Genomic DNA, 11,457 nt, shown 5'->3' with positions numbered 1-11,457 from the left:
GGATACTGAGTATCGCATGAGTGTGTTAGCTTATTAGTCAGTGTTACAAAAGGCTTGGACCAAGCAGAAAAATGTCAACAATAGTACAACTATCTAGCAACATAAAGTCATCACGAAAAAGAGTCTAACCTTTACAAAACAGCAGCAGTTGTAGTTCAGTTTCACAACTAGATTGAAAGTGGCCACTCTGTAAATTAAGTATAACTTCAATCCCCAGAGTTCTTGTAAAGTGTTTATTTTCCTTGTTCCTGCGTGTCTCAGTCTTTTATCATTGCTTTTCAGCTAATTGAGGTGCTGCAGTAGAACAGCACACACTCGCTGCACTTCTTGTGAAAGCATTGCCCTGGAGACAGAGATGTTGTTCCAGTGATTACACCGTTGACTGTGTTCCTTTGTCCGGTAAGACATTCAGAATTTGTCACATTGTCCTTGGAACACAAAGTGCTCATTCATGCAACCACCCCCTCTGCTTGCTTCTGAAAAAAACTGATCAAATTCATGAACGATTGGTTTTCTTTACAATCAGTGAATTTCAGTATTACGTTAATCTCACAGCCCGCTGTCTCGCAGATTGACAGTCTGTTTTATGTCATGAAATTGCATTCAATTGTATAAATCACAAAAACAAAGTCCTTAAGGGGTGTTTTTAAGGCCACTGAGGCGAACTTTAAGTAAGGAACAATTAAAAGCAGGGGCACGTTCAACCCCACAGGTATTCATTGAATCATATACTTAAATGACTGATCATTAAAAAGCAAAAAAAACAAACAAATCCCCCACATTTCCTTTAATACACTGAGATCTAGAAAACAGATACCTGCTACTAGGAAACCAGTTTTATTTATTTAACTACCACATGTCCATGCTACAGTATTGTTTGGCCTATTTGTGTGTTTCTTGATCACACTGGAGGGGGGAAATGTGTGGTAGGTGTTATTTATGTGCTAATATTAGGTCACTTTAACATGTTGCTAGATGCTTGCTAGGCAGTTATAATGAAACTTTTATCACCATAAATGAGAAGCAACCAGGTATTTTAAAACTAGAATGCTTTTATAAGATGTGATGGGTGCTAAAAGGTCAAAATAATTTTAGCCTGTTGCTAGAATGTTGGCAGGCAATGTGATCGCATCATAATGCATCATCATATCAATTCAGCTTTTGTGGCTATAAATTTGATGTCACTGTTGCAAAATAAAAATGATCTGATGCATCTGTAACATTTTACAAGTGTATAAATGTTTTTTAAAAATGGGTCATTTTAGCCAGGTAAGGTTTGGTTGCTTAACCTATGGTGTTAAGCAGAGGAGTTTGCAGATAAAGAAACAAACAGAATGAGATTTTATGTATTATACTTACCATTTTGTCATGTAAACTTGGGTCTGCACAGGCTATCCAGGTTGGATGAACAATTCTGACAGCTTAGATATTTCAGGTTCACCTATGCTGCACATCTGTTGTAGCTAATCAAGACACAATCTCTTGTCAAAAATTTATTTTAAACTATCACATACCCTGGTTGAATGTTCTCCGTCATCCATATCTGCGTCACAACATAATTTCACAAACTAATTTCTAAAGTTTTGGGACTCCAGCAAACTACAATGAGAAACATTATCGACAAATGGCGAAAACATGGAACAGTGGAGAACCTTCCCAGGAGTGGCCGGCTGACCAAAATTACCCCAAAAGTGCAGCGATGACTCATCCAAGAGGTCACAAAAAACCCCAGAACAACACCCAAAAAACTGTAGGCCTCCCTTGCCTCAGTTAAGGTCAGAGTTCATTATTCAACAATAAGAAGAAGAGAAGAATAAAGAGACTGTGAAAAAATGCCACCCATGGGAGAGTTCAAGGAGAAAACAATTGCTGACCAAAAAGTACACAAAGGCTTGTCTCACATTTGCCAAAAAACAGCTTGATGATCCCCAAGACATAACATATTCTGGGAATTTATTCTGTGGAATGATGAGACTAAAGCGGAACCTTTTGGAAGGTTTGAGTCCTGTTACATGTGACGTGAAACAAACGCAGCATTTCAGGAAAGAAACATTGTACCAACAGTAAAATTATGGTAGTGGTAGTGTGATGGTCTGGGGCTGCTTTGCTACCTGGGGACCTGGAAGAAATGGAAATGGAACTGTGAATTCTGCTGTCTACCAAAACATCCTGAAGGAGAATGTCTAGCCATTTGTTCGTGACCATAAGTTGAAGTGCACTGGAGTTCTGCAGCAGGACAATTATCCAAACCAAACCAGCAAGTCAACCTCTGAATGGCTTAAGAAAAACAAAACAAAGACTTTGGAGTGGCCTAGTCAAAGTCCTGATCTGAATCGGATTGAGATGCTGTGGCATGACCTTAAAAAGGCGGTTCATGCTCGAAAACTCTCCAGTGTGGCTAAATTACAACAGTTCTGCAAAGATGAGTAGGCCAAAATTCCTCCACAGTGCAGCAAAAGACTCATTGCCAGTTATCGCAAACACTTGATTTCACTTGTTGCTGCTAAGAGTGGCCCAACCGGTTACTAGGTTTAGGGGGCAATCCCTTTTTCACACAGGAAATAGGTTTGGATTTTTTTCCCCTAATAGCAAACACCTGCATTTTGTGTTTACTTATGTTATCTTTGTCTAGTATTTGAATTTGTTTGATGATCTGAAACATTTAAATGTGACAAACATACGACCAAATAGGAAATCAGGAAGAGGCAGACTACACTGTTACTCTAACCAAGAATTTAAACCTTGAATTTACACCTCATATTTCCCGTGTTTATATCAGTTAAAGGTCAGAGGTATAGTCTAACACCTTTTCATTTTTAGATTAATGGGCATCATCAGAATAAAGTGAATTCTTTTAAAGTCTTAATGGCAGGTTTAAACAAGGAAAACGTGCTGACGTGTATTTGTTTGCGTGGCAGTGCATGTGATGCTGGCATTTACTCCAGCAGGGAGAAAGTGAGTGTTAGGGGCACAGTGTGTCGTGAGTCTGAGGACTAAACACAGTTTATCCCTAATCACGCTAAAAAAAAAATCTGTTCTTCTTGGAAGCCTCAATCCACTGTAAGGTTCTGGACTGAATTTACTTTCCCCTAAATATGTTCGGCTGCATGACGACATAGGGGTTGTTTACAAATGCTCATCTACACTCAGCTTCATTCAGCCCTGGATGCATCTGTTTGCACAGTCACTTTGGCACCAGATGGTCTCAGACACGTAATGTGAGTCTAATGATAATGAAAAAACACAGTGTCTGTGGACACTCTGAAAGTATGAAGCATTTCAGCAGATTTTAGTCTTACTTTGTGTCCTTTTACACAGAACAATTGCCTAAATAATCAATGATTAGGTTGCTCAAAGAAATTTGAGATATTTCACAGGAGCAGACACAGCTAAATACTTATTTGACTTACAAAAATATTTATGTGAGAAACTGCCTCCTCACAAACACATTGAGGCAAACTGCATAGCACTATGTTGTGCACACTCCTTTTAAGCTCAGAGGCCTGGGAGTGCACATTAAGCTCATTAAGTCTGTGGCGGAGATTATGGTTTACTGCAGACCAGGCAGCGCTGTCCAGCAGCTTGGACATCTCCTCATTTTTAAAGGCCAGGGGAAAGAGTGGAGGAGCTCTTCTTATTCACTATTGACACTTCCGTTTCAGACAAAGGGCTAACCGTATTGTATTACATACAATTAGAGAGCAAGAAAATAGAAACACGCTCTTACTTCTTAATAGAGGAAAAGTATAATATGGTCGCACACAACATACCACCAAGAACAAACTAGAGCAAAGCTCTGCATAATATTTACATTTACTGGCAGAGGACAGAGCAAGCTCTCATCATAAAACATGACAAGTTCATAATTTAAACAACAGTATGTTCTGTGCAGCTTGTTTTTGTTTTGCAACACACTGAGGTCTGTTATCTTGTCAGACAGTTTCCTGGAAAAAGACTTTCAATATGGTAATATGCATTTGTGTCAACAGTTTTTACTAATAGAAGCGTTGCCTGTGTTTCTGTGTATGTGTGTGTCTGTGTGCCAGGGTGTTCTTACTAGAAATATGAATGTAAATACAGTATTAAAATATTTAATGGTGGACCAGGTATAGATGAATACATATAACCAATGGTGTTTCTCGAAAGGAAGGAATCCCAATGGAGAATGGATTAATATGACAAGACATAAGCTTATCCCTTTAAGCTGGTGTCTGCGTGTGTTTCCCTGCTGGGACAAATTATGCTTTGGAAAGATTTTTGCTGTCACTTTTTGGTACTCCCTTCCCATCTGTTTGTGTCATCCATTTTTCTCCAAAGATTCATTAACATTTGGGCTTTGTGAGCCAAATAATGTCACGAGCAGCGGTGATATTTTTGTTGTCCTGGCTCATCCTCATATTTATGCTGAAATGAGCAGTATGCCTTGGAGGGAGATGGCAAATAGCACATCTGTCAGTCTGAAGAAACATCTTACTCTAATCAGTGCTGATAAAGGTATAATGGCCATAACAGAACACTTTGAGAAGAAGTCAGGCACTATAATTTATGTACAGTCCCGTAAAGTGTGTGTAGATGTACTTAAATGACTGAGCACACATGCATCATGACTGATTTCAGTGTAGGACATGAATATTTTAAAGACATGTAGCTCATATGTATAACAGTACAACACTGTCTCTAAGTTTATACTCATTATACTATGTACAGTTGTGCTGTGAAAGCCTTAATAAATTGTAGTTCCGGGTTTCTTATTGGGATCCATTTGTTTGTTTTTATGTCTTCACACTTCCCTCACCATATTCTTACCATATATAATAACTGTTGTGTAGTCAATAACCAGCTATTAATTAGACTAACTAGTTATACCATTAATGGACTGATTAGCTGACTAATTAATTAAGGCTAATACATCTGATGTTCCTTTTTGTCCAATAAAAGCTGTTTCCAGAATTGGCGCAATATATTTGTTCCCTCTCACGCCATAGAAAAACTGTATTTGTGCTAACCATGACCATGACCCACTATGTGCGACTTTTCACATGCAGTGAGTCATATTTTATAACAGGAAAGACGTAATTGTCTGATAGGGAGCTGAACACTTTGCAACCGGCAGCAGAAAAAAAATAATTATGTGCTATTCCTGTGCTGCCCATGTTCCCAGCATCTGCAATAAAAAAGAAATAATCAACCCTGTGTGCGTACTTTCAGCACCTGTGTAATATCACTAGGTCAACCAACGGTTCACGTTAATAACGGCAGGACCAGAGATACACATTAGCATGGTGAGCTATACTGCGGCCTTGTGCCACATGCAAATTTGATGTATTTATATCCAAACCATCAAGTTTACACATGTAAGTAGCTACTTTCAGCACAGGAATATCAACCCACATAACATATGTATGTGAGTACATAGTTGCAGCATAGTTGCTCCGAGAGTTTTTAGGAAGATATAATAACTCACCAGGAAATCTCATAATTAAACCTATAAAATAAAGTCAATGTCTCAATGCATTTGGAGATATTCCTCATGTAAAATGAATCATGTATAATGTAGGGAGACATTATTACATATATATATCAACATACTGTCCATCCATTTATTTTTCAATTCAGCAGTCATATTAACTATTTAATTTGGTTTAATTCAGGATGATTATAATCAAAGTCAGATAGCTGTTTCTCGGAATGGAACAGGGAGGCATCGATGAAATGAGGAGCTAAGGTGGAGGTGGGTTGCTCAGTGGCTTGCAGCATGCAGGCTGAAAAAGCTTAAACAGCATGCCCTGTTCTAGATTAGTCAATCAGCTGCATAGAAGATTATCAGATGATCGGTCAGCTGGTACAGGCTGGCACACAGAGAGCTGATCTGCTGGGATTGGAGCTTAGCTTGACATTTTTGCTTACTTGAACCGATACAATTGTCAATTCTTAATTTGTTGTGCTTGAGGAAATGCAAAACTGCATAACAAAGAGATTCAAATTCAAGACTGTGTTTGCATATATTTCAATAAGGAACAGGGCGAAGGAAAGAGTTAATCTGACTGACTGTAACTCTAGATACAAAATCAAGAATAGATATACGATGTGTTGCTCACAGTTACATAGCAAGTACAAAGACAATCAAACAATGCCCAATATTTTATCATCAGTTGAGGCAACAATTTTTTTGGGCAGTTTCATATAGTCTAATAATTCTTTCTTTGCACATTTTCTTGAACTGAAAGATATTTACACAGCCTCTTAAGACATTCTTCAGGGAATTTCACAATTCAATTGCTGAGGCGCACATCTGCTTTGAAGCAATGAAAGGAAACCGTTAAATGCAATTTCCTTCTTTGGTTTGTTTTTTTCCACATTTTCCGTCGATACTCGGCTTTTTGAGCTATGTAAATAAACAAATACTGATTGCTTGTAATCTGATACACACTTGACTTAGTTTTAAACAGAAATACTTTTTATACCTTTGTTTTAAATGTGCTGTTGTAGTGAAATTGCACAGTACATGGCTGCATGGCCTAACATTCCTGGAGTAACTAAATAGGACTGATGTTTTGGGACTGGGAGTATTCGAGAAGAAGCTACAGAGTAACCGAGGAGGTGCTCGAGCTCAGGGAGGAAAACAGACAGCTGCTTCCATACACTGCTCTCCTGTTACCTTGTCCCAGTGACAGAATGAGTACTGACCTCAGATCAACCTTGTAATCTATCCTTTTCAATAACATCCACCTCAGCTGTATGCTTTAGCGGTAGTTTTATGGCACGTTCCTTGAATTTTCCTTGTATCTCATGGGAAATTTAATTGTTGCCTTTTGTCACAGTATAGCAGTTCAAATGAGGCCAGCTTGTGTGAGGCTTTTAGTGGTAATAAAATCCAGAAGATTTGGGTGACCTCCATGAGGAATGTGAGTGATTAAATAGGTCTTGATTATGTAGTTTCTCTTGCTGGCAGATTCATTATTGCACAAGCTTTTGCTGCGCAGCACATTTAAATGTCCCCTCGATATGTACTCATTATGTTTTCGATTCACTTCTTTTGGTGTAATGTGGATGAACAGCCATGTTTTGGATTGCTTATAGGTTATTAGTGGTACTTAAGCATCTCCCTGGTGGTGCTGTTTGGCACCATCATAAAAGACCTATTTCCAACTTGCCAGATTAACTTGCATTAAGGTCATACTGAGAAAACAATACAAAAACGGGTGGATGAACACACACACAAAAAAGATGTGTCAAGCAGGTATTGCTGAGATATTCTGAAAACATGGGCAAAACTATAGCGATAAGGAAATTTAAATGGATAACTCTGAAACTGCAAGTCAGAATCAATTCTTAGAATAATAATAATCAAACCAATAATGTCATTAGTGTGTGCATGCAATATGCTTGGGTTATGTCATATTGAAGTGCAAGTCGTTTTCAGATGTTTGTTTTTATTAGAGCTGCTGAGTCTGGGGAGGCCATGCAAATCCTCTTGCACCTAATCTAGTTAAGAATTTATTGGGTTTAAACACTTTAATTGTGCAACAGCCTTGTTTTCAACAGCTTTTTGTTGCTTATTTAAGGAAAATAACATTTAGGAATGCACTACAGTGTCTTCAATAAAGTAATTAGCTGAATTTGAGAGAATAATTAGAATTGGGTAAACAATATTTTACATAGCTAAGTTGCTTAATGGTTTGATGTGATTCTACCTATGACCATATGCCTTCGAAACAGGGAAAAATCAACTGAAAGCCTTTTTAGACCTATGTGTGAGTTTTATCCTTGGTTTCATCATATGACAAAGAGGATCAAAAATGGGATTCAGTGAAGGAGACCAGGACGTCTGCCTCTTGGGCTCCCCTGCTCTGATGTGGCCGTAAGCCAAGATTATTGCACTGTTTGGTTCCACCAGATGTAGCAGCACAACTGGATGGGCACTGTCTGGCGCTGATGAGCAGATCTAAGAGGGATTAGTGAGCTGTTGAACACTGGGAGGCTGTCCACACACAGCTGTGTATTTTTGTGTTTCATAATGCTCTGGCCTCTGGTCTGTCTCTGGCTTTGGTTCCAACCCTGAACCACTTCTCCCTCCCGCTGACCTCACAGTTCAGGGAACTCTCGGACTGCAGACAGCAGGAACTCCTAAATTTCTGGAACAGCATGAAAGCTTTTAGAGAAACAAGACTCTCCCTGAGGTATTGTGGGAGAGAAGTGCTCAGACAAACACCATCATCTGACAGCGTTGTCTCTTTTTTTTTTTAATGGCCACAACTGCTAGAAATTTATATAGTGTTGTGTAAAAACATTTCATGCATTTAAAATGAAAAATATTCAGAATGCAGTATCTTGGGGAGACATGTAAACAGCATTTAGGATAATGCAATGCATGCATTAAGAAGCACATTACTGTTCCTAAATTCAGTAATCACATCAGAGTTAGGAATCAAACTATTAAGTAACTTGAGTTATGTAAGTTCTGCATTAGCACATCCATCTGCCCATTAGCTGCCTTATGGGTGAATGGGGGGGAAAAAAAGCAAACGGGCTTATTCATACACACTTTTACTGACTGGTGAGTGGTTGCTGGCTGTTACCAGGTGAAATTGGTAACAAAGAAGGTGGCATACCAAAAGTGTCTTTGTAATTTCTTTGGTTAGTAGCAGATCGCAGCAGTCCTCCATTGCACACATGAAAAATATCGATTTGTCTGCAAATAATTGCCATGTTTGCAGGATGAAGACTGTTTGCCTTCAAATTCCTTCATTTGCCTTCAAAAGCTCCTACTTTTGAAACTATGTGGTTACAGCATTAAGGAAGAACATTTGCTTTGATTGCAAAGAGTTTCCATTCGGCAAGTAGTTGGCAAGTGTTTGCAGACAAATAGGGGTTCTGCAAACTGGGATGTCACCTAGCAGCTGCTGCCAACCGCTTGCATCCACCCGCCAATCAGTCAGTTTTCCAAGTGACCAGTGGTTGCCAACTGATACCCTTGCTGGTAGTCTTAGGAAAAAAAGGGTGACTTTATATCCTTTTGGCTGCTATAGTCATATTTCACCTCCCTGTAGCAGCCCCTGTTAGTTGACATCTTTTATTTTCAGAAAACGATCCCCGTAGAAAAAAAAGAGTCAGATGATAAATGTCTTTGGGGAAAAAAAAACAGCTACAACGCACTGATGTGGAAAAATATATTAAACACAGTTTTACATTTATCATGGGCTTTGGAGACCACCATTTTCCAAATAAGTTGTGTCATGACACAAAAAAGAAACATTGGTTTCACTTTTGGAGATTAAAAACTGTGTTCTTACATTTGTGGTATGTGAAACGGAAAAACTGGGTGTGTTTAAGAGTTTTTGGAAGACACAACCTGACCTTACCAGCCCTAGAAACAATATCCAGGAGAAACACTGGTTCAAAGGTGTCTGATCCACAGTTTGTGTTGTTGACACAGGCTGTATTCCTGCATTGTTTCTCAAAGGCTTTCCCTATAAATTGGAAAGTGGAGTGGTCAGGAGAAAATGCTGTCCTTCTAAGCGTTTTCTAGAAGGCTTCGGTCTGCACACAACATTGCTAACAATTTTTTGGATTCAGTGTGTCTCTCCTCTCACTCTCTGTGTGTGTCTGTGTGTTTGATGTCGTGGTTTGGCTGTCCTCTAAAGTGTTCATTTCAGAGTGGTTACTCTGGGCCTCATTTTGACTCACTGGCTGTCTGCCTACACCCTGTGGTCTACCATCCACTACAACAACTGCCTGCTTTGTGTGTGTGCCTATGTGTGTGTGTGTGTGTATATACACAGTATTTCTTCTTGTGCACCACTACTGTAAATTTCACAATAAACTGTCTCTCCTATATGCTGTATGTACTTGCTGCAAAACACACTTATTCAGCCAGCAGAGGAGGTGAACCATAAAGAAGAGCCCCTGGCTGTCAGCCAAGCACCCAACAACCAATCCCAAGTCAGCTGATGTTGTTCCAGCTCTGCTCATCATTTAGTTGCAGTGTATTGCAGTCATCTCATAATCCTATTATTGGGAGGATGAGGAGTGTACATAGAACATGCTCATTACTTTTTAATGATATCCATCATCTTTAATCACGGTCAGACTCGGAGCAGACTGCTCATTTAGGTGCAGAGCCTATTCTCTCTTGTTAACCCTCTCAGGCTCAAATTCAACTTTGTGTTGCTAATGCACAACCAAGTCCTGCAGTGGTACTTCTGAGTAAAAACAACCTCATAAAATATGTATGTGGGGTAATCAGGTTGTTAGTTTTTAACTGTTGCAAATCGGCAACGCCTGCCTCGAGAGGGTTAAGAGTGCTCTTCGTTTAGTTTTTCAGGAAACTAACTTTAGTCACACTTCCTTAGTTCCTTAAACAGCAGACATACCATTCCAAATCTATTCTTAAATAGAAGCAGAAACAGAAAGACTTTGACTTATAGGAAATGATGACTCGTGCTAAGAACAGCTTGTTTATTCGTTACTAAATGCAAACTTTGTAACTGTGGAAGAAATGGTAACGTTATCCAATATATCATTATTTATGCTAACATGAACTGCCTGCAGAGTGGGTTGTTGTCTTGTATGACTTCATGATGTGGTTAACTCATGTTCTTATTTTTCAAATATTTGTGTTAGACAGCTGTACACAGTGAGATGAACAAAACCTTTGTTTGTTTATAAACACTTAAAAGCCAAGTAATTTATATATATAGGATGATATACACATAAATATATTTATTCAATGTCTTTGCAAGCTGCATAGTCAAGGCACGTAGAAATCCGTTCAGTTTTAAAGACAAAAACCCCCCCAACCTTTAAAATGGGTTTGCTGTCTATGCAGAATACTGTAATGTTGATATGGCTGGTGATTATTACGAAAAAAATGTCTGCCTTAACCAGGCTTTTAAGAGACATAGTTCATGCACTGATTTCTTACAATTTAAGTGACAAAATTCTGTCACAAATGCAAAATGTGGTAACTGTTAATTATGTAGTCAAAGGAGCTTGCAAAGAAATGTTAATTATGTACGGAATATGTGCCTTTCTAAAGAAACAAGGCAAATATTCCACACAGCCATGACATTAAGGTCTGAATGTCTCTTAACTTTTTAAAATTCAATGATAAAAAGACTGAGGGGATGGTTTTTGATAGCCCCACTGATTCTTTTATTTGGAAGCGAGAAAAAGTGATCGGGATCTTGTCCAATCGAGGACCTCTGTGTTTATGACTTTTGATCGGCACGAGGAGTTTGTCTCTGCTGCTTGGCTGTATGAGCTTTTGGCTGTGGATCAGGGCAGCCTCTCTGAGTGTGAAGAATTGAATTGGTGTGGGTATTTGTACAAGGGACTGGATGATGGCAGGGGAGGAAATGCTAATGATCTTTATGGGGCAATAAACAATAAACTTTGCTGTGATTTAGTTCCACTGAGTGAGTGTCAGGGGAAGAATGACGTCAAAAGGCATTTTGG

Source organism: Simochromis diagramma, unplaced genomic scaffold (assembly GCF_900408965.1).
Source record: "Simochromis diagramma unplaced genomic scaffold, fSimDia1.1 OVJJ01000321.1, whole genome shotgun sequence".
In the NCBI taxonomy this organism is placed as follows: Eukaryota; Metazoa; Chordata; class Actinopteri; order Cichliformes; family Cichlidae; genus Simochromis; species Simochromis diagramma.
The sequence above is the reverse complement of the archived record's forward strand: the minus strand, read 5'-3'. Positions refer to the sequence as shown.